The sequence below is a fragment of the Sturnus vulgaris genome, chromosome 8 (genome assembly GCF_052056855.1).
Source record: "Sturnus vulgaris isolate bStuVul1 chromosome 8, bStuVul1.hap1, whole genome shotgun sequence".
Classification (NCBI taxonomy): domain Eukaryota; kingdom Metazoa; phylum Chordata; class Aves; order Passeriformes; family Sturnidae; genus Sturnus; species Sturnus vulgaris.
This window is the reverse complement of record NC_142250.1, coordinates 35,912,544-35,933,019: the sequence shown is the minus strand read 5'-3', so window position 1 is coordinate 35,933,019 and position 20,476 is coordinate 35,912,544. Positions and strand designations below refer to the sequence as shown.

Below are 20,476 nucleotides of genomic sequence, written 5' to 3'. Positions count from 1 at the left end.
CATAGAAAAAAAAAAGGTACCTAATTCTCTAAAAAATCAATTTCAATTTGAACCATAGGAATAATTGCAAAGCTGTGTTTATCCAGCTAGTCCTGCAAGGAGCTTCCATTGTCCTGGGCATTTATCAGTTATTTATTCACTGAAATAGTTCACCCTGCATGTCTTTCCCTATTGCAAAGCTCACAAATGAGGTGGTCACACAGAGAGGAAGATAATTAAAGGATATCCACTAGAGCAGCATTTTCCCAGCACGTTACTGCAATTCCTGGCTCTCCTGGGTTGTTTCTTTCCAAACCAGGGTCACTGAGGGTCACCCTTGGTCTTGGGCCAGCAGGGCTGGAGAGTGCCCAGCAGGAAAGGTCCTGGGGGTGCTGGAATGAGTCCAGCTGTGCCCAGATGTGCCAGAGGCCACTGGCACCTGGATTGGAACAAGAATTGTGTGACCACAGCAGCAGGAATTGTCCCCTATGCTGGCACTGCTGAGGGACCCCAAATCCCAGGAAGTTTTGGACAAGAGGGACATTGAGGGGCTGGAGAGTGTCCAGGGAAGGGAATGGAGCTGGAAAGGGGCTGGAGAATTCCTGAGGGAGCTGGGAAGGGGCTGAGCCTGGAGAAAAGGAGGCTCAGGGGGGCCCTTGTGGCTCTGCACAACTCCCTGACAGGAGGGGACAGCCGGGGGGATTTGGGATCTGGGAACAGGGACAGGAGGAGAGGGAACGGCCTCAGGCTGGGCCAGGAGACCTCAGGGTGGATTTTTGGGAAAATTCCTCCATGGAAAGGTTTGTCCAGCCCTGGAGTACCCATCCCTGGAGGGATTTAAAATCCAGGTGGAGGTGGCACCTGGGGATATGGGGCACTGGTGGCAGTGCTGGGAATGGTTGGACTCCACGATCTTAGAGAGATTTTCCAACCTTGATGATTCCATGATTGTCTTCTATGACTGAAATATTCCCAAAGCAAAATCATGGGATCCAGGATAGCTGCAAGCCTGTCCAGAGGGATGCCAGATCCAGCTCCCAAGCAGGATAAATGAAAATTCAGCTCCATTAAAAGAAAACAAACCTAAACCCAACACCAAAGTATCTCTTTTTTACTTTGGAAAGGATGCCTGATTATTTAGAAACACATTTTATATTAAAAAAAAAAAATTATATGCGATTCCAAACTGTGAAATTACTTCTGATTTCTGTAAAATTCAGTTCTGAAGGAAAACTTGAAGAGGCACAGGAATGTTCCATAATTACTGATTTTCCTAAATCACCTTTAAAATAAAACACTCAATGTTCAAATGGCTCTTGAACAGATACAAGAAGAGAAATTTTAGTTATAAATAATCCCCACAAGTAACATTAACACTGAGAAATTCCAGAATGAGAAGAGAATTCCCTGCAGGAGAGACCACACATGCCAACACTTTTCTCCCTCAGGGATAAAAGTTCCTGTTTTAAACAGGCTTGTCCATTTTCTCCCAGAGAAATATTTAAATTGAAATATTAAGCTCTTTATGTATAGCGAGAAAAAATCTTAGAGAAATCAAACCTACACTCAGCTAAGTGATGGCTCATTAAAATGTCCCTGTTACCACAGTGAGGAATAGATGAAAAAGTCCAAGTTTCATTTATTTTTTCCATTTCATTTTCCTTATGTGGCCTTTAAAGACTACACAGCTAAATAAATAAATGGATGAATATATAATAAAAAAAACAAAACAAAAAACACCGAAGAAAATCACTTGAATTAATTCACTGCATTTTGGCTTTCAGAACATTTCCATAGAATTTACTTTATTGGAAAGGATTTAAGTCCCTCACAAGTCCCAGAGAGTTTGTAAAGATAAAAAAAATGAAGTTTTCTCTCTGCTTACAACTTGTATTCTGTCAACATTAGCAACAAATAAAGAACTAAAAATCAATTGTTATCAATTCTAGAAGCCACTCATTAAATTGTCACCACTTACAGACTCACAAGATAAAAATCCAACTTTAAAATGTCCCAAATTTCATCTTTTTGCCATGTGAAAATATAAAATCCGATTTGTCTGCAGACAAGTTTGCTGACTTCAATAATATATTTTATTTAATTTATAGTATAAAAGTATTACAAAACCCAGCATGAATAAAGCAGAGGATCTTCCACTATTTCTTCTTTTCGAGAATATTTTATATTACAAAATAGATTAAGATATGGATGGAAGTTTCAGCTTCCAGGGCATCCTGAAGGGAGTTTGATTCCTGAAGATTTTCCCATCAGCATCACACCAGCAAGAGCAGGAAAAAGACCCAAAACAAAGCAGAAACCCCCCCTAAGGCACATAAATTTCTCTCTATGTGTAGAAATTCGGACATGTATTTGTCACAGCATTAAAACAAACATTTCTTTTCTCAGAATAGAAAATCCCACTGTAAACTCAGCAGCACCTTCAGAGACAAAAATTATTTCATGGCTACAGCAGCAGGATAAAAACAAGTGCAAAACGTTCCCATTTATCACATTTTTTACTGAATACCCAGAATATTCCATTTCCTTAGGCCAAACCCTGCCTCTTCAACATGAGAATAAAAAAATGTGAGCTTTTTTTCCTTGCAGAAACAGAAGTTCACACCTGCAATAATGGCAGTGATAAATATCTGGGCATTTTCCTGCTGCCACAAACGTTATTTTGAAGCATCTTTTTGCCAATCGAGATGCAGTAAGGTATTTCCAGTGACAAAGTTTGCTTCCAGAAATCCTGGAAAAGATCTTCCACCTCCTTTACCTGATGTGACTTAAGGAGTTCAGAACCTCCCTGAGAAGCAAAACCGATTTTAGGTCAAGCCAGGTAAAGTCCATACAAAATGTAGAGCTCTGATACAGGAGTTCAGAGGTGAAAAGCAGTTTATTAAGGCTTCAAACCCTTGTTCTAAAGTTTAGAGGTGAAAAGCAGTTTATTTATGCTTCAAACCCTTGTTCTACAGTTTAGAGGTGAAAAGCAGTTTATTTAGGCTTCAAACCTTGTTCTACCTCAAGAACCAGGATTCAGGAATCAGGATTTTACAGATCCTGATTTATCTCAGGCAATTCTATCTCGGTCAATTTGTTTTAAAAGGAAAACTTTTCCAGCCCTGAGTCCCTGCAGGAGTGAATGCAGGGAAACCTCTTTGGGAAGGAAAAGCAAAAGGTTTTTTTTTTCCCAGAATCCAGCCCTGAGTGTGGACTTCTGGATCTGAAGGAGCTGAGAAGAAAGATGGAGAGAGAATCTTTACACAGGACACAGGGAATGGCTCCCCAATTCCAGAGGGAAGGGTTATGGGATATTTGGGATAAAATCTTTCCCTGGGAGGGGCTGGGATGGAATTCCCAGATTTGCTGTGGCTGCCCCTGGAGGTGGCCAAAGCCAGGTTGGACATTGGGGTTGGAGCAGCCTGGGACAGTGAAGGTGTCCCTGCCATGGCAGGGGTGGCACTGGGTGGGATTTGAGGTTTTTTCCAACCTATTCCATGATTCTGTGATTCCAAGATCTCAGCAGCTCAGCTGAAATTCACTTTGCAAAAGGTTTATTTGTTAGGAAGTTGATGATAACACAGTGGGAATAGACACAAAGAGTTCCCTGATTCAAAAGTGCTTTGCACTAACTTCTGTAAAAAGCAGGCGAAAAAAAATTAATGAGATGTTTTAGCAACACCATTTATCATGTTTCTGAAGCTCTTTTACAAAAAAAAAAAAAAAAAAAAAAAAAAAGTCAATTTTAACCAAAAATTGCTTCTCTTCTAAAAGCTCCACACAGTGTCAGTATTGAACTGTGCCCCTCAATGGAACCCACAGTGCTTAGGAGTTCTCAAGGTCAGTACATTTATTTCTGGTTTTCTAAATGCAATTGCCTTTCGTCATGGCTTTTTTCTTTTTCCTCCCTCTGCTACACTAAACATTATTTCACTGAAAATCTATAGAACTGTCCTCAATAAATCTGCTTCAGGTATCTTGGTTTACACATCTATTAATGTCGATAATAAAATTATAAATGCGGTCATAAAATACAGAAAACAACTGTATTTATAGGAATGGCCAGTACTCAAAACAGTAAAAAATAAAATGGAAAAGCTATAAAAATATTTTTAAAATAATTTTGCAAAAATGCAGCACTGAATATGGGAATATAACCCTGGTGCCTCATCACTCTCATAGGAAAGAATTTCTTCCTAATACCCAATCTAAATCTCCCCTCCTTCATTTTAAAGCCATTCCTTGTTTTCCTGTCCCTCTATGCCCTTGTAGATTTTTCCTTCAAAGAGTCACTGAGCAGGAACAATAAAACCAAACCTACTAACAGTGAGAAACCCTCTTTTATTTATCAAACACAATTAATGTTGGAAGCCATGTAAGAAACCTCGAAGCAGAGCAGGAAAAGAACTGAAGGAAAAGACAACCTTAAAAATGAAATTATAGCTGGAAACAAGTGGCATTCCCAGTTAGGAATGCACTGCAATCCCAGGAACTGGGACAGCCCACAGCTATTTGGGATATTGTCTCTGCAGCACTGAGGGCTCACTATGACAAATTATGGTTATAAGAGGAAGAGAAATGATCTTTTAACTGATAATCTCCACACCAGACAGGTGATGCTGCCAGATGAATACACTCCTAAAAGCAACAGCCATTTTGAAGACAAATTATCCCACTTTTGGTGCTTCTCATCTGCCTGTTTTAATGTAAATTATTTAGCAACTGCTTTATTGAGGGGCTCAGCGAGCTTGAGAGATAAGAAACGTGTGCAATCCAAATTTAATTGATGAAACCACGCAGCTCAGAGATCCCTGGATTAAAAAGCTCCTTGCAGGAGGAGGTCTCTTTGGGGAAGCTTTTGCATTTTGTAATTAACTCCTACCTTTGGTTCACTCAGCACAGCAACCATCACACCATACCCCAGGGGCTGCCCCCTTCCCGAGGTTTTGGGACACAACACAGAGGATATGGGAAGGTTTATGGGATGCAGGCTCTGATGTGGTGCTGTTCTCAGAGCTGCAGAAGGTGACCCAGTCCTTGCAGACAGGAATTACTGCCAGGTTCTCATCAGTGGGGAAAATAAAGGCAGGGCTCTCTCCACATTTGCATGATATCACAGTGAAATCCCCAGCACGGGCAATGTTCTCATTCCCTCCTCCCCAAAGAGCAAGAAAAGTGATGAAATACACAAAGACTGATAACAGGCTGCTCCTTTGTTCTGACTTCTCTGCCTTAAATTCAGTTTTCTGTGATAGTTTATGTTTCAGCAGCAAATTAATGGTATTTACACAAATGCATGTATCAATATGGTAAATAAGAGAAATATAATTTCCAGACAGGTCACATTTCAAGTGAGAATTTCTGCTCCAATATTGACAGATAAGAGGAGCTGGAAAGATTAATACCCAGTAGCAGCAAACAGGGGATTTCACAGGAGTGAAATTGCTCTTCTCTGCCCACAGGAATGTCCTCACCTTACCTGGCTCTTCCCTTGGAATTTGGCTCCCAAATCCAAATCACTCCTTCCAGCCCTGCCATGGCAGGGACACCTCCCACTGTCCCAGGAGCTCCAACCCCAATGTCCAACCTGGCCTTGGGCACTGCCAGGGATCCAGGGGCAGCCACAGCAAATCTGGGAATTCCATCCCCACCCTGCCAGGGAACAATTCCTGCCCAAAATCCCATCTAAATCCACCCACGTTCAGTCTGAAGCCATTCCCTGTGTCCTGTCCCTCCGTGCCTTGTCCCCAGTCCCTCTCCAGCTCTCCTGAAGCCCCTTTAGGCTCTGCAAGGGGCTCTGAGGTCACCCTGGAGCCTTCTCCTGTCCAGGTGAACAATCCCAATTCTCCCAGCCTGGCTCCAGAGCAGAGCAGAGGAGTTTTATCTTTATCCCATGTGCACGAGTTGTCTTTTGCACAATTTTACTTTACCTGTAACTTCTGCAGGTTGTTCAATTTTATAAAATGTGCACAAGGTTTGCAAGGAGCAGAGGAAAAACTTCCAGAGCATTTCCCTTTTCCAACAGAGATCCATAAGCCCAGGTTTCTGTATTTACCAGGAGCTGTCTGCAAGTGTTTGGAGAAGCAGCCATATCTGCATTTTTTGCCCTCTCAAGGAACACAGACCTGTTTAATACTTTGCATTTAATTAAAGGAAGTAGGGAAGGCCTCATCTGCAGAACCTAACCATGAGAATATGTGGGCTGAGTCTCCAAGAATGACCCAATTCTTCCCTAACATTATTACATTTGAATTTTGTTTCTTATTAAACTCGCAGCAACTCAGAAGACTTTGGGGGATTCTCTCAGACAACCCAGTGCCAAACAATGTGCTCCAGAAAAGCTTCAGAGGTGCCTCACAAAAAGAATATGAACTCAATCTCTAAGCTGCAATCTAAGCAAAAGGAGATGAACTTTTCTATTGTGGAAAAGTGAATTAATTAAATCCCTCTTTTATGATTTGGGACGATGACCAAAACGTTCAGCAGAGTAAGTTCCAGCAGGATGCTGCTGATAAAAGGCTCTTTATCCTGTTCTACCTGAACTCAGCAGAAATCCAACAGGACAAAAGGAGACCATCAATGAGGTAAAGGACAAACCTCCTTAGGTAAATGAATCAGTGTGGAGCCAGGAATTCTCTGTCACACACAGATTTTTTGCTTTTCTATTGATTTTGAATCAATAACATATTTGGAAGATAAGGAACAAGCTGAACATGTTCAACACATTTCATTCCCTTCTCCATTCCATGGACAAGCCAAGCTCATGGAATTCCAGACTGGTTTGGGTTGGAAGGGACCATAAATCCCATCCCACTGTCCCAGGTGCTCCAAGCCCTGTCCAGCCTGGCCTTGGGCACTGCCAGGGATCTCCTCCTGATGGAAAGAACAGAATATCTGATCTCAGGAAGCTCTGCTGCTTCCAGATGAAGAGAATTCAGGTTTCTCTGTACTTGCAAGTCAACCAAAACCCACCTAAAATATTTTAGGAGAATAATTTTTTTTATTTTCTCACTAAACCAAAGGTGCAAAACATGTTTTGACAATTTTCCTCGTGATACCCAGTACACTCCATCTATTCCAGCAACAACAAAACATTTTGGAAGTGCTGGTTTTCCACCACTGAAATAAATTCTGACTTATAATTGGATTTTATTTTCCTCCCCAACTTTGTTTTGGCAGAAATCAGAAGGGAAAGAAATAAATCCCTCCCAAATAAGGAGTCATTTATCACGTTCTAACAATAACACTCCCACATTAACAACAGGATTAGAGATGCATATTCAGCTCTGGAATTGCTTTCCCCTACCTATGGCTCCAGTGTGTGGGCAACAAAAGCAACTTAAGTTGAGAGATGTTTTTTAATTACACATCCACACTTAAATGAGAACTAATCTCTCCTTGGAAAAAGCAATCAAATCCAAACCAAGATTAAAATCAGTGCTTTAAAGCATTCCAAAGTGAAAATCAGCTCCTTGGGCTGCAGGGGCAGGACAGGGAATGTTCCTGGTTTGCTCCAAGAGCTCAGCCCAGCCTTCCCACACCATTCCAAGAAAATGCATGGATATCCCATGATACACATCCTTTTTTTCCACATTTTTCCTCCCATCTGGGCAGTAACAACAGGACCAAGAGAATCTCTTTTCCAGGTTCTGATGTTCAGGTTCATGCTCAGACTCACCCAGGATTTCCCATCCCAGCCCTGGAGATCCAGGAATCTGTCCCAAGGGAAAGTAAAATCAAACCAGCAAAAGCAAAGCAGCTTTAAGATAGATTCAAAATATAAAATAAATATTAACAAAGAATAAAAAAACCTAAAATCAGTGCTACTGCAAAACCTCGATGGAATGGTTGGGAGTGGAATTAAATTTTCTTGAGGGCCACTCCCAGCCAAAAGCATTGTGTGATTCTATGATTAAAACATCATAGAATTCAAATAATTCTGTATTTCTATATGCCACAGTACTATTTAGAGAAAATAAAAATACAAAAAATGGGAAAAGAAAAATACCAAAACATCCCAATTATTCCCAGGGTCCATCTTTACATCTCAAAACATGAGTGAAATGTTTTATTCCTACTTTAATGCAAGTGTCATTATTTGGGAAGTATTTTTCCTGGCATAATTTCCATGCATTTAAAATCATCTCAACTAATTTTTTTTTTCTGGGGCATAACATTTGAAACCACAGCAGAGAATCAACCAACCCTGAGTTCTGGCAGAACCTACAACACTCATCCCACTCTTGACGTTTGGCAAAAAATGGGATTTGTAATGTCTCTTGATATGGCTGAAAAATACTTATCATCTGTTGAGGAGGTAAATTAAAGCATTATTTTAAAAATACTTTAAAAATACTTGAGAAAAGCTACTTAGAACAAGACAAAATGCTTTCCAGAGCCAAAGAAGTAGCTGTGATTAGGTTGTCCCTATAAGTAACTGTGAGGTATATGGGCAATTTCTGCATAAAGAGAGGACAAACATTACCCAAAGTCATTAACTGCTAGGCAGGAATTAATATGTTTACAATTCAAGCCAAGTGATAAATATGAATATATAAAAGGCAAATACTCATTGCATCCCTGTGAATTATTAAAATTCTTTCTTTCTTTAATAAATGGAAAAATTAACATGTACAAGCATTCTGCTTTTTCCATTTGCTGGGATGTTTTTCTAGGCAGGAATCTTATCCTTGTAACTTTTGATAACACGTGAAATTTAAGAAAAAAAGCATTAAAAGAAAAGAAAAGGCCAAATAAACAAAAAAAAGTTCAAGCCTAAACTAAAATTTTATGGAAAAAACATAATTGCCTGTTAAATGAGCTCCTGTGGAATATCAAGGCCAGGTTGGGTGGGGTTTGGAGCTTGTTCACTCAATGCTCCAGCTCATTGTCCTGAGGACAAGCTGAGCTCAAATCAAGCCCTGGTGATGTTTCCTACCAGGCTTCCATGAAAGCTTTGATTTCCATCAGTTCACAGAGAAGTAACAATTCCATAAATAAATGGAGTTTCCACAGCTTGAGGGGGACATCACAGATGGCAGGAGGTGCAAGAAGGGCCACCAAAGTGACAGCCTGGAGGAGAGAAGGTTCCAAGGAGAACTTCTTGTGGCCTTCAATGTTTAAAGAGGGCTTGGAAGAAAGATGGAGAGAGACTTTTATATTGCCAGTGCCAGGGGCAGGGCTGGATGGGATTTTAGGCAGGAATTGATCCCTGGCAGGGTGGGCAGGGCTGGCACAGGGTGCCCAGAGCAGCTGTGGCTGCCCCTGGATCCCTGGCAGTGCCCAAATCCAATCTGGAGCACCCTGGGACAGTGGAAGGTGTCCCTGCCCACAGCAGGGCATGGAAGGGGATGAGCCTTAATGTCCCTTCAAGCTAAAGCACTCTGTGACAGGGGATGGACAAGTTCCCTGCTGAGAAAGGGCCACAAAGCCCCAGATTCTCCCAGGTAGGCACAGCCTGGCTGGATTCCCATTTTCCTGAGGTTTCCCAATCCACAGCAGTGGGATGAGAGGAGTGCTCAGCTGCTGCTCACAAATTTCACTGCCTTAGAAGCAGGAGGCAGCAGCTGAAACCAACAGGAGATGAATGTCAAACAAATCTGAGATGGGATTTTTAACCTTGGCATTTCTTTTTCCCACCCACTTTGGGAGTGATGGGAGCTGTGCCCACAGAAGCTGTGGGGACAAGCACTAAAGAGAATGCACAAAGTCAGGAGAAGGAAAGTTTGGGGACCAGGAGCAGCCATCCCACCTCCCATCCAACAAAATTCCCCATCCAGGCTTGGCCAGGAGGATGCTGAGAAGGGAAGGATGTGGATACACTCAAATTATTAGGGCACTCTTTTGAATTCCCACAAGTAAATGAGGAAGTGCCACATTATTATCAAATTATAACTTCATTTCTTTATTTGATTTTCTTTTATTTCTTTTATTTATTTCATCCTTTTCCTCCTCAACAGCCCTTCTGGTTATTGGGCTTTTCCATAATACTGATAGACACCCTTTGGATATAAAGCAGCTGCTAATTATGCTCCTCAACCACTGCTAAGTATTAATATTTAAAGTCCTGAACTTGTTTAAAAATTGAAGAAAATCAAAATGTGGTGCTGCTTTGAATGGTTTTTAATTCAGTGTCCCCAAGCCATAAAGGACAGAGTCATTTTTCCTGCACTGTGTTTTGAAGAGCCACAGACCAAGGATTAAGAAAGACTTCACGTGGCCTCTGCTGTCAACAGTAAAACTCATTTCATGTCATTATCATGCTTCCCATATTTTTCAGAACACAACTTTTTGAAATATCTTGGGCTTTTAGGATTTCTAGACTTTTCAAAGTAACTTCTGCTCCTTTCTTAAGGTAAAACTCAGCGACAGACATTTTAATACATAAAAGAATTAGGTCTTTGCACAGTCAATCAGGAATTTAGCATATTCTTATTTGCACAAGACTTAGAAAAAAACTAAGGAAGGGAGGAGAAGCTCCTAATTGTGAGCATATGGCAAAATTTTAGGTGCCCATGATGCTGCAAGCTGCCTCTTTATATCCCTTTTTTATTCACTGCCATCCTAGTTCTCTGTCATGTATCAAAGTTATTAAGAGCAATTTTATTTTGGCAACTGCTTGGGGATTTTAGAAACTACACTAAAGAGTTCATTTCTGAACATTACGGCCAAAATACTTAATTTTGGTTTAGGCTCAGAGCACCAATGGAAATGGTGAGTTTAATTCTATTTGCACTGTTCATTATTTCTCTCTAACATAATTTTGTAGCATTTTCATTTTTCACTTGTTTATCACATTGAATTTCAGCTTGTTGGTTTTTTGGTTTTTTTTTTTCTATTAAGCATTATGCATTAGGACCAGGCTTCTCTCTGGGCTTCTAACTTGAAGGCAACATGCAAAAGCACATAAAAGTCTGTATTTTTATGCTATGTTCAAATTTTAAATAGTTCAATATTTCAAATGAGAAAACCTTCCTGAGGCTTTGGGAGTTTACATTACTTTACAGCATCGAATGTTCTCCAGTTTGACAGAAAAGTTGCATTAAATCCTCCATCTAATGTAATCAATGTTGTATAAATAATATATTATCCCACTAAAGAGCAAATAGGAATCAGATGCAAGTATCCCCATTATTTGTTGGATTTGCCTTTTTTCTGCCCATAATTTAAGTTTGAAGATGGAATTCATGCTCATCCCACATTTCATTAGGTGCTTAAATCTGAAACCATTTGTCTAAAGGCAATCAAAAGTACGACCAGATTTGTTATATTTTATTTTTAAACAGGGCAGGATTTTTTCCCTTTGTCATAAAGCAGTCAGAGAGAAAACCCTGGAATTTTGGGAAGGTCATAAAATAAACAAGACAAAGCAAAATATTAACAAAGTTGACAGAATGTTCCTTTAAAAGCATTCCCCCACACTTCCAGTTCCTCAAGACATCTTAACAAGGATGTAATTTCCCATTTGCTCTCAGTGAGCAAATCAAACAGGGTGATTTATTATTCAGATGGGCACAAAGGATTTGTGAAATGCAGAAAAAAAGGCCTCTAAAAGCACAAGTCATCAGTAATGACGACAGCCTGAACTGCCTTTCAAATATGAACAAAATGCAGCCATTTAGGGGCTCATACATCACGTTCTCCCAAACCTTCATTTATTTCCCAACTGTACAGGCTGCATGAAAATGGAACCAGAATTTGGCATCTACTGAGAACATCTTTATCAGGGAAGTGATTCCACATCAGGAGAGAGCAGCTCAGAATGCCCATCCTTGGAAGAACAACCATTCACCAGTTTAGTTCCCTCCCCAAAAACATCTGTGTGCTGAAAAGGAACTTTTCTGAACTATAAACACAGTGAAAATATGACAAAACTCCCACTCCTATCCCAAGAAAATTTAGATTTTCTTGATAAACATCTCCAGCAATTTGGGCTCCTGATGAGACAGCATTCAACTGGAACCCAAAATCTCAGCTTTAGCTGGTGAGACCTGCTGTTATATTTTTCTTCCAATGATCTGTGCAATGGGAAATTGAGAGAGAGAACTAAATCCTGCTCATTCTTATCCCAACGAAGCACAGAAATAACCATCAGAGCTAATGAGGTTACTCAGCATTTTTCTTCTCCAAGCAGAAAACCCACAAAGAGCAGTTCCCTCAATCAGCTGTTTAATATTTCAGCTGCACACAGGTATTATGGGTATTAGACACATATTCTTAAATCCATTTTATCTCCAAAATGTTCCTTTAAGTAAAGAGATGTGGAATTAGCACTTTACACATAAAGAACAGACATCAGCATAGGCTCAAATGAATTTTCCAAGCTCGTGGAGCAAGACACTCCAGCAAATCTCCCAAATTTCTGCCAAACATGACTCCAAGAGACCTTATTTTTCTGCATCACAGCCAAGCAGGAAATATCCTCCCCCAAAGCAAGGAGCACCTCCAAGGATTTGACTGCATGAAGACCTGTTTGAAATTCCAGCCAAGTTTGCCTTCACCTTTGCAGGAGCACAGGAGCATATTTAGCATATTTAACATCCCTCCATTTCTTTTCCAATGGCAGCTTGGAGGAAATAAATAAATAAATCACCAATTTAGTAGTAGTTATCATCTAAAGGCATGAAAATAACCACTTAATTAATGGGAATAAAGGTTGAGCAAAGTGAGAATAGTTGGTTTTAACAGAGACAGAACTGGTTCCAAGTGTCTACAGAGAGTAAAGGCACAACTTTGTCCACAGCTCTGCTTCAAGCCAAGAGAACTTCACTCTTCTTTCATGTCCAGCAGGTGGGAAGTTCTGCCATAAATCAACCTGGCCCTAAAGAATTAATATCCCTGGGAACCCAGCCCAGGCATGTTAGGACTCAGTGTTGGGTCTTAAATTATGCCTCCTAACATTATTTACTCAATGTAGATCTGAAAATCCCATTGGTGCTGGTTTATCATCCTTCTTCCCCACACTGGTGGTCACCAGAACACCTGGCAGGTAACTCGAGCTCTGGCTTCCACCTGCTTTTCCCTGAGCTGCAAGTGAGCTTTCCTCTACAAGAGCTTCACAGACTGTTCCAGAAAATTACATTTTAGTGTTCCACTATCAGAGGAGCATAATCCTACAAAGCACTGCTCAGCAAAAAATCCCCCCAGGCACAGCATTCACCGGGGCAATCCTTGAACCAAAACCTGAGTGTGGGGAGGACATGTCAGGCTGACCCTCCCACAGACATCCACATGTGTCCTCAGAAATGGAATGTAAGAAAAAACATCAAGTAAAACCTGAAGTCTGTAAGAGCAGGCTGTGTGTGAGGAATATTTGCAAATACACACACAGGCGCCTCTCTGAATTTATGCTGCAATTAGCAGTGAGGGAGCAGGGCCCCTTACTGTACTCCTCCACAGAGAATGCCACTAAAACTCCATCTCACTGCTCTCCAATCCCTGGTTTGCCCACTCCCCCCCAGAAGTCCAAGGCAGGACTTCCACTTGGACTTCCCTAGCAGTGCTCACTCCTCCCTGACAGACACAGGGAGAAAAGGCCAATCTGGGAAGGTAGGACACTTCATGAGAGAGAAATTTATAATCCAAACCAACTACAGTTAATTGTCTCCTTTCTCTTTGCACCCTCCCAGGCTCAAACCCAACCCCTCTCTCCCCTCTCAAGCATCTCTTCAGCACCACATTTCATTATGCAACAGTTGTGCTCAGCATTTTCAAGGGCTAAAAAATTGACAAATGGGATGATGAAGCATTTCCACTTTCCCAGTGTATTTACTTCTATGTGCTGTTACAGTAACATCAAGCATGATAATCACAAAACACTTTATTTTTCACAAAGCCTGATTTAAAAGATCCCTGTATACACCAACGGTGTCAGCAGTTATACATGAATCTGGTCCACATCAGAAAGTACTTTTTAATTCCCTAAAAACCTCCAGAAGATGCTGTACAGTTTGTAAGTGGGACATATGCATAATGCTGTGCAAGACTAATCAGCCCTGAGACAACAGCTTCTAAATATCATTATGGAGAAGACAAGAATGATGTTTAACTGCTGCTTCTGTCAGAGAGATTCTCCTTTCAAGTCACTCAGGATATCGAGTTATAGTATTTCCTTCCAGTAATCATGGGCTGGATAAACTCACATTTTCAGCTTGTGAAAAAGCAGCAGCATCTCCTACCACTGATCTGTTTGCTCTGAGGAAGTAGCCTGCATTATTTCAGACGTGGTCACCCTACCATGTAATTTTACCCACGTCTGTATCCAGGCTGCAGCCAAAACCACATTTATTTTTGTAGAGAGAAATTCACAGAGGACCTGGAGTACAGCAAGTCAGCACTGGAAAAGTCCAGCACTTTCTGCTGGAAAGAAAAACAGAAAGAAAAAAAAACAACAGCGTGGTGGTTGCTGTTGCATCAATAAGCTGGTCGATATTTAAGTTCTTTGGGGAAAAAAAAAATAAAAATCTCTGATAAAATACCATGAGAGTGCTAAATGCGATGAAAGCTAAATGTGTCACAGGGCAGAGCAGCAGGTGATGTGGAGGGCACAGCCCTGGCACCCCGGTTTAGGGCTCAGAGGCAGAGATAAGGAACAGAGGGAAGAGGCAACGGGAGTACCTGGCCAGGTAGCAGGCAGGGAGAACAACGGAGCTGCCCTCTGCTGACTGCCTGCTTTGTTAGCACTGCTCTGATCCATCCTGCACAGCCCAGGGCTGGCTCTCCGTGCCTCCATCCCCACGCCAGAGTGTGACAGCCAGAGCCACGCGGATCCCAGCACCGCCAATTCCGTGCTGCAATTCCTGCTTAATTAACTCCAAAAGCAGCCAGGACTCGAGCCAGTGCTGCTGCTGCATCGTGTCCGTGGGTGCCTGCACTCATCCATGCCCAGCTCGGCTGTCCCTGCCTGCTGTGGCGTGGGGGTCGTGGTGGAACATTTTGGGCTGGTCCAGCCGCTCTCATCGGCCATTTCAAATCAGGGGTGGTTTCAGGAACCCCCAAAATCAAAAACCCTCATGGGTATCAGTGGTGAAGGCAGTGCTGTGACAAAGGAACTCCGTGGTCCATGCCTCCTGGCACCTGGGCTAGGGGAGTTTCCTGCAGGAAAGTATTTATTGAACAACAAAACTCCTGGGAATATCAGAATGAAACACAAACCCAACGCTTCCCAACTCGGACCGATTCTTGTTCCTGTCATGGCATTTTCTGTCTATCACTCAGGTTAAATACACACGACCTATTTAACTCCCGACTTTTTTTTTTTTTTTTTTTAAGTGAAAACATCATTGCTAAGCCCTCTGTAAAATGAGAGAAAAGGAGGAAAGATGGGATTCAAGTTTTACGCAGATTATCACGTTTATCAATGCCCTCTGCCAAACTGCTTCGCTCTGAACTCGCGTCCATTTTAGACAAGGTTTAAAAGCAAATGGGAGCAGCTACTCCTTTAGCACCTTAAACACTTTCCCTCGCAATAAAAGGCAGCCGTGTAGCTTTAACCCAGCGCTTCGCTGAAATTCCCAATGGATCAGCATCCCCCACTCTGCGGCTGCTCCAGTGCTCCCGTAGCGCGCCTGGAAAGCCGGGGATGGTGTGCCCGGCTCTGCTGTTAATGAACCCCCGCGCAGAGGAACCACAGCAATAACGGAGAGAGCTCCCAGCGAGCGTCAGCTCCGCGCTTTCTCCCCTCCTTGTGCGCGGCCGCCGAGCATCGCTCCATCCCCACCTCCCCCGCCCGCCCCCGCCGCCAGCCCGGCCCCCGGCTCCTCCTCCCCGCTCCCGCCCGGCTGGGGGACGCCCGCCGGTCCCGCTCAACAAGTTCCCCTCGGCGGGGACCCGGGCCGAGGGGACCCCCGGACAGCGAGCCCCCGCCGCAGCCCATGAGGGCAGCGGGGGAGCGCGGCGGCGGCGGCGGCGGCGGCGGCGGCGGCGGCTGCGGCTCCTCCGGCGGCTCGGCGGCTCCGCGGCAGATGCGCCCCGGCTCTCAGGCGCTGACGCCCAGCTCGCCCCGGCGGCTGGAGGGAGATGCTCGCCCAGACCGCCGCTTCTGCGTGAGGAAGCACAAGGTAAGGCGCTGAGCGCTCGCCCCGACACCCCGAAATAGCCCCGTGCGCTAAAACTTCGTAGGGATGAGGTTTCTGGCTGGCGCTGAGCGCCAGCGTTATGCAATAGCGTATCTGCCTGCCTGGGAACAGCTCCTGCATCCAATAACTTTGGTGACAGATAAGGAGAGAATATCTCGATACGCGACTTTCTTATAGAAAAATAGCGGCGTTTCTTTGCCTGCTCCCCTTCCAGCGGTGCCTGGGAAGGGAGAGGGGTCGCTGGAGGATTTTCGGAGAGGATGCACGAAGTGCTTTGGCTTTTCACATGGCTGATGGCGAGGAACTACCGCCGCTTATTAACTTCAGCCGTCCTAATGAAGTGTCCGTACAGCGGCGATGGAGGAACACGGGATGTGTTCATCCCTGAACTTGCAGTACAGCACTTCATTAAAAGCCCAACCAACCCAAAAATCCTCCTCGGGGACTGAAGCTGCTGCTGCTCAGTGAACCGTGCAGGGTTCTCCCGATTTAACACACCCGAGTCCCCCCATCTCCATCACCGAAATCGGGGATGCCGTGCGAACGCCGGAGGAAAACGGGACGAAAGGTAGCAGGGAAGCATCCCCAAAGTCCTCGCATCCTGCAAGGCATCCCGAGCTTCCCGCTCTGCAATTCCATCTTGCCTCCCTCGCTGGTAAAAACCCTGTGCCGTGACCTCAGCGCCTGTACTTAATGCCGTGTTTACGGAGAGTTACGGCAGCGAGGGGATGCAGGACTGCAGTTCCATGGGATGTGCCTGGAGGAGCCGGGGGGGCCGCCAGCCCCGCCACGACAGGGACATCTTGCACTGCTGGAAGCAGGGAATAGATTCAGGGAATAGATTCCCTGCTTATGTCGCCGTCTCCCGAGGGCTCTGTCCCAAGGGAGCTGTGCCCCCCTGTCAGCCCCGAGTCGGAATAGGGAATGGAGCGCTTTGCTTTGACCTTGTGTGTCTAAGCAGCTTAAAATCCTGCACGGAGGAAAATTTAACTCATTAGGCTCTAAAAGCGGCAAATCTGGGAAGACCTGTTTTTCCCAGCCTCGGAGAATCATTTCTTTTTTCCCCAGCTGAATGCCGGCAAGTGCTGAGGAAAGGCAAACCAGTAACAGGTCACGTCTGATAGAAACTGGGAATTTATTCCCTTTGCTTACATGTCGGATCGTGCTCGGATTTACCGGGCTGCCAGGAATGCTGCATGTATCAAGGTTAAAATCTGGCTTCTCGATGGAAAAACTCCTAGCTCAAATAAATAAATTAATAAATAAAAATAATCACATGATATGCAACTGTGTCCTAGCCATGGACTGGGATTAATTTCATGTTAAATTCCGAGCCAACAGAGCAATAGTAAAAACAGGAAATCAGGGAGAGGAGCAGATCTCCTCACTCTTGGTGTTCCACCAGCCTGCTCGTGCCTGGCTGGCTGGACTATGATGATCTGTTCCCTCCGAGTACAAATAACAGTTCTAAGTTAAAAGCTGGTTTTTTCTCCTGGCATTAAAAATTCATATTTAGATGAAAATATCTCAGCGCTCAGGTATTACTAATTTATAACCTGGAGGGTGATATTCTGCTATACAGTGGTGGCATAGGGCCCCTTATTCCAGGAGAAATCCATAATACAGATTGCTAATCCAGAGACTCAGACTGAATTGTTCTAATTCCAACAGTTCTAAAATAAAATTCCTGCCCCAGAGTTTAAGGTGCTGTTGCACTGACAGCATCCTCCGTTCACATGATGGGGAAAGCTGATAGTAAATCAGCTTTTTTTTTAGGGCTTTTCTATAAGGATGTCACGATGCCCTTGATGAAAAATGATGTTTCTTTAGGATTCCATCATTATTAACGATGTGTGTTTTTAACGAGATGCTGGAGATAACTCTAATCCTGGATGGGATCAGTGCTTTTCCCTGGGACTGACACATAAAAACCCAGCTGGGCAGGAGCACCACAAGAGAAAGTGCTCAGTTCCTTATCAAGAGGGCCAGCACTTAGCATTCAGTGCACCCTTGTATTAACTGAGCTCACAAACAAGGAGCTCGTAAGATCCTCGCTGCCTTTTCCCCAGATAACCACTGCACACACACACAGCAGTTCTGCACGAGGGGCACACACAGCATATTCTATATTCTAATCTAGGTATCAGTAACTCAGAAAAAAGACTGCTAAGTTCAGTGGAGAGGAACACAGGGAAGGCAGATGTGGTTCAGGAGCTGCCCGAGTGCCGAGTCACGGAGCGGCGTCACCTCCCAGCCCAGCACCACCAGTGAGCAGACACCACTGGTCACCACCAGGACACTGCCTGGGAATCCAAAAATCCCGACTCAGCCGGGGATTGTACAGAAGGCAAGGAAACACCAACACTAATGTTTGCTTCTGGAGGATTTAAAAGCAAACTTAGCCATGCCAGTCCTTTGCCGTGACTGATGTGGAAACCAGTCAGGGAAACCTGTGAGCTTGCCAAAAATCCCTGCTAAAATGTAAGGACACCTCCACAGAGCTCCTGAGCTGGGATGTCTCAAGGCCATTCCTTATCCAAGCACAGGACAGAGAGAACTAGGGATGTACAGTCCCATAATTCATGCCCACTTGAGGAAATGACAGTAAATCTAGAATATCTGAGACCATAAAAAATTCACGTGATTATCTGAACTAGCTATTAATAAAAAGCTCTTATATTCTGCTTTATGACAGGCACAGTTTAAAGAACTGCTGAAAATTTGTCTAACATATTAAAAAACATGTAAGCAGCAAATCTATTTTATAGCCCAGTACTCCCTTGTATTTTTACCAATCAGCTTGCAAATTAAATAGGCTTTATGAAAATGAAATCGTGAGCATATTTTAAGGGAAAAAAAATCATCTCAGAGTGGTAAATTCAGTGAGAGCTCCACATTCAGCCTTCTGAAAACTGGTGCTTGGTAAGAAAATCCTGAATAACCTCTGAACACACACAGGTACGACTCCCTGGATACTGACACTCGATTTGAAATTGTTATTGACCACACAGAATGTGCTCAGAGCATTCCGTTATTGTAGTGGCACATCCCCATTTGAAGGTGTTTACTCCAGTTTTACTACATTGAGGCAGAAAAGTGATCCCTTTACACTCCTGAGAACAGTTCACCCTGTTCATACCTTTGCTCTGTATCAGGGTGATCAGTGTCTGAAAACTGCTTCCCATTAAGACATCCCAGCACACGTCCCCCAGGCAAAGAGAACTGCTGTAAAAATAACAATTCAGTGATCAAACAGCAACATTTGGCTTCCTCTTTGCCTCTTTTTCTCCCCCTTTAGTGGCACAAGACATCGACCCTGTTCTTACTCCAGTTTTTCCAGCTAAATCCACTGGCTTTGATACAGAGGAGTGTAGAGGAGTAAGGGCCATTTTCAAAGTCTGAATTAAACAAAGATGGATTAAAATGACCTGACACCTTCAAGTCTTGCTATGTTCAGGTGTAGATCCAAACTTCTAAATCGTTACAAGAGATTTCTGTCCTGGCAAGGAAGTGCTGGAGCTCTACCATGTCCCACTCCCCAGAGTTGCTGATACCTGGTCTCAGACTCAGCCCAAATCAAAAATAATTGTTAAACATCTCAGAAACGCCAGCTTTGACTCGTGTTTGTGCCATCCTTGGGCAACAGAAGCAGGTTGCTGCTGTTATTTTTGCCTGCCCATGATTGCTGGAGCAAGCCTATAAATAAAGCCCACGTAGTTACCAAATTAAACCAGTTTAAAAACAAAAGCAGAGGAAGCTCTTTCCATCTGGCCTGAGCAAGGAGGAATTGTAACAAGCCCACAAAAAAAGGAGTTATTTGTTTTGTGCTCTTGCCTACCTTCTCTGCTTGTTTCACAGCTGCCCTTCTCTCCTCTTCCATTTTTTTTCCAATTCTCATCTCAAGGTTGTGATCGCATTGCTTAGAACAATTTTAGTGAGGTCAAAGCTTATAAAGCCCAACCATGGTGTAAATGACTTTTTAAAAGCTGGAACAGGGGCTCTCTGATGCCCAAGACAAACCCATTCAAGCAGGGGTGTGAATTCAGAACTGTATTTTAAAAGTTAATAACACATCAAGTAGTTTTGGTCTGGTTAGTTACTTCCTGGGAGAAGGAAGAAGAGGGAATTCAGTAAAATCTCTAATTTTGGTGTATTTATCTATGAATAAACACAGAATCTACAACAAGCCCAAAGTCTCTTTCCAACCAGTAGTAATTGGTTGTTCATGCCCATTTTGTTATTATATTCATTATTCTCTCCTGCAAACAGAGAAGAGAAAAGAATGAGGAGATATCCATGAGTACAGAAATTTAACTTGGGGATCAGTTGAATACATTTCTGTGTATCAAGGCCATCAGCAAATAAAACACAGCGATATCTCTCCAGAGCTGACAAAGAGACAGATAAAACATCCCACTGCT

The 20,476-nt window shown here is 43.3% G+C and overlaps 2 protein-coding genes across 3 annotated transcripts in view; one reads left to right on the top strand and one right to left on the bottom strand.

Moving 5' to 3' along the window:
- DOCK1 (dedicator of cytokinesis 1) overlaps positions 1-20,476 on the bottom strand; it is a 255,021-nt gene that overhangs the window by 119,232 nt on the left and 115,313 nt on the right. The window lies entirely within an intron of this gene.
- The window catches only part of INSYN2A (inhibitory synaptic factor 2A), a 40,198-nt gene continuing 35,637 nt past the window's right edge, over positions 15,916-20,476 (top strand). The window contains exon 1 of the mRNA XM_014879604.2: positions 15,916-16,037. The gene's annotated coding sequence lies outside the window, so the exon portion shown is untranslated. The remainder of the gene's footprint in view (positions 16,038-20,476) is intronic.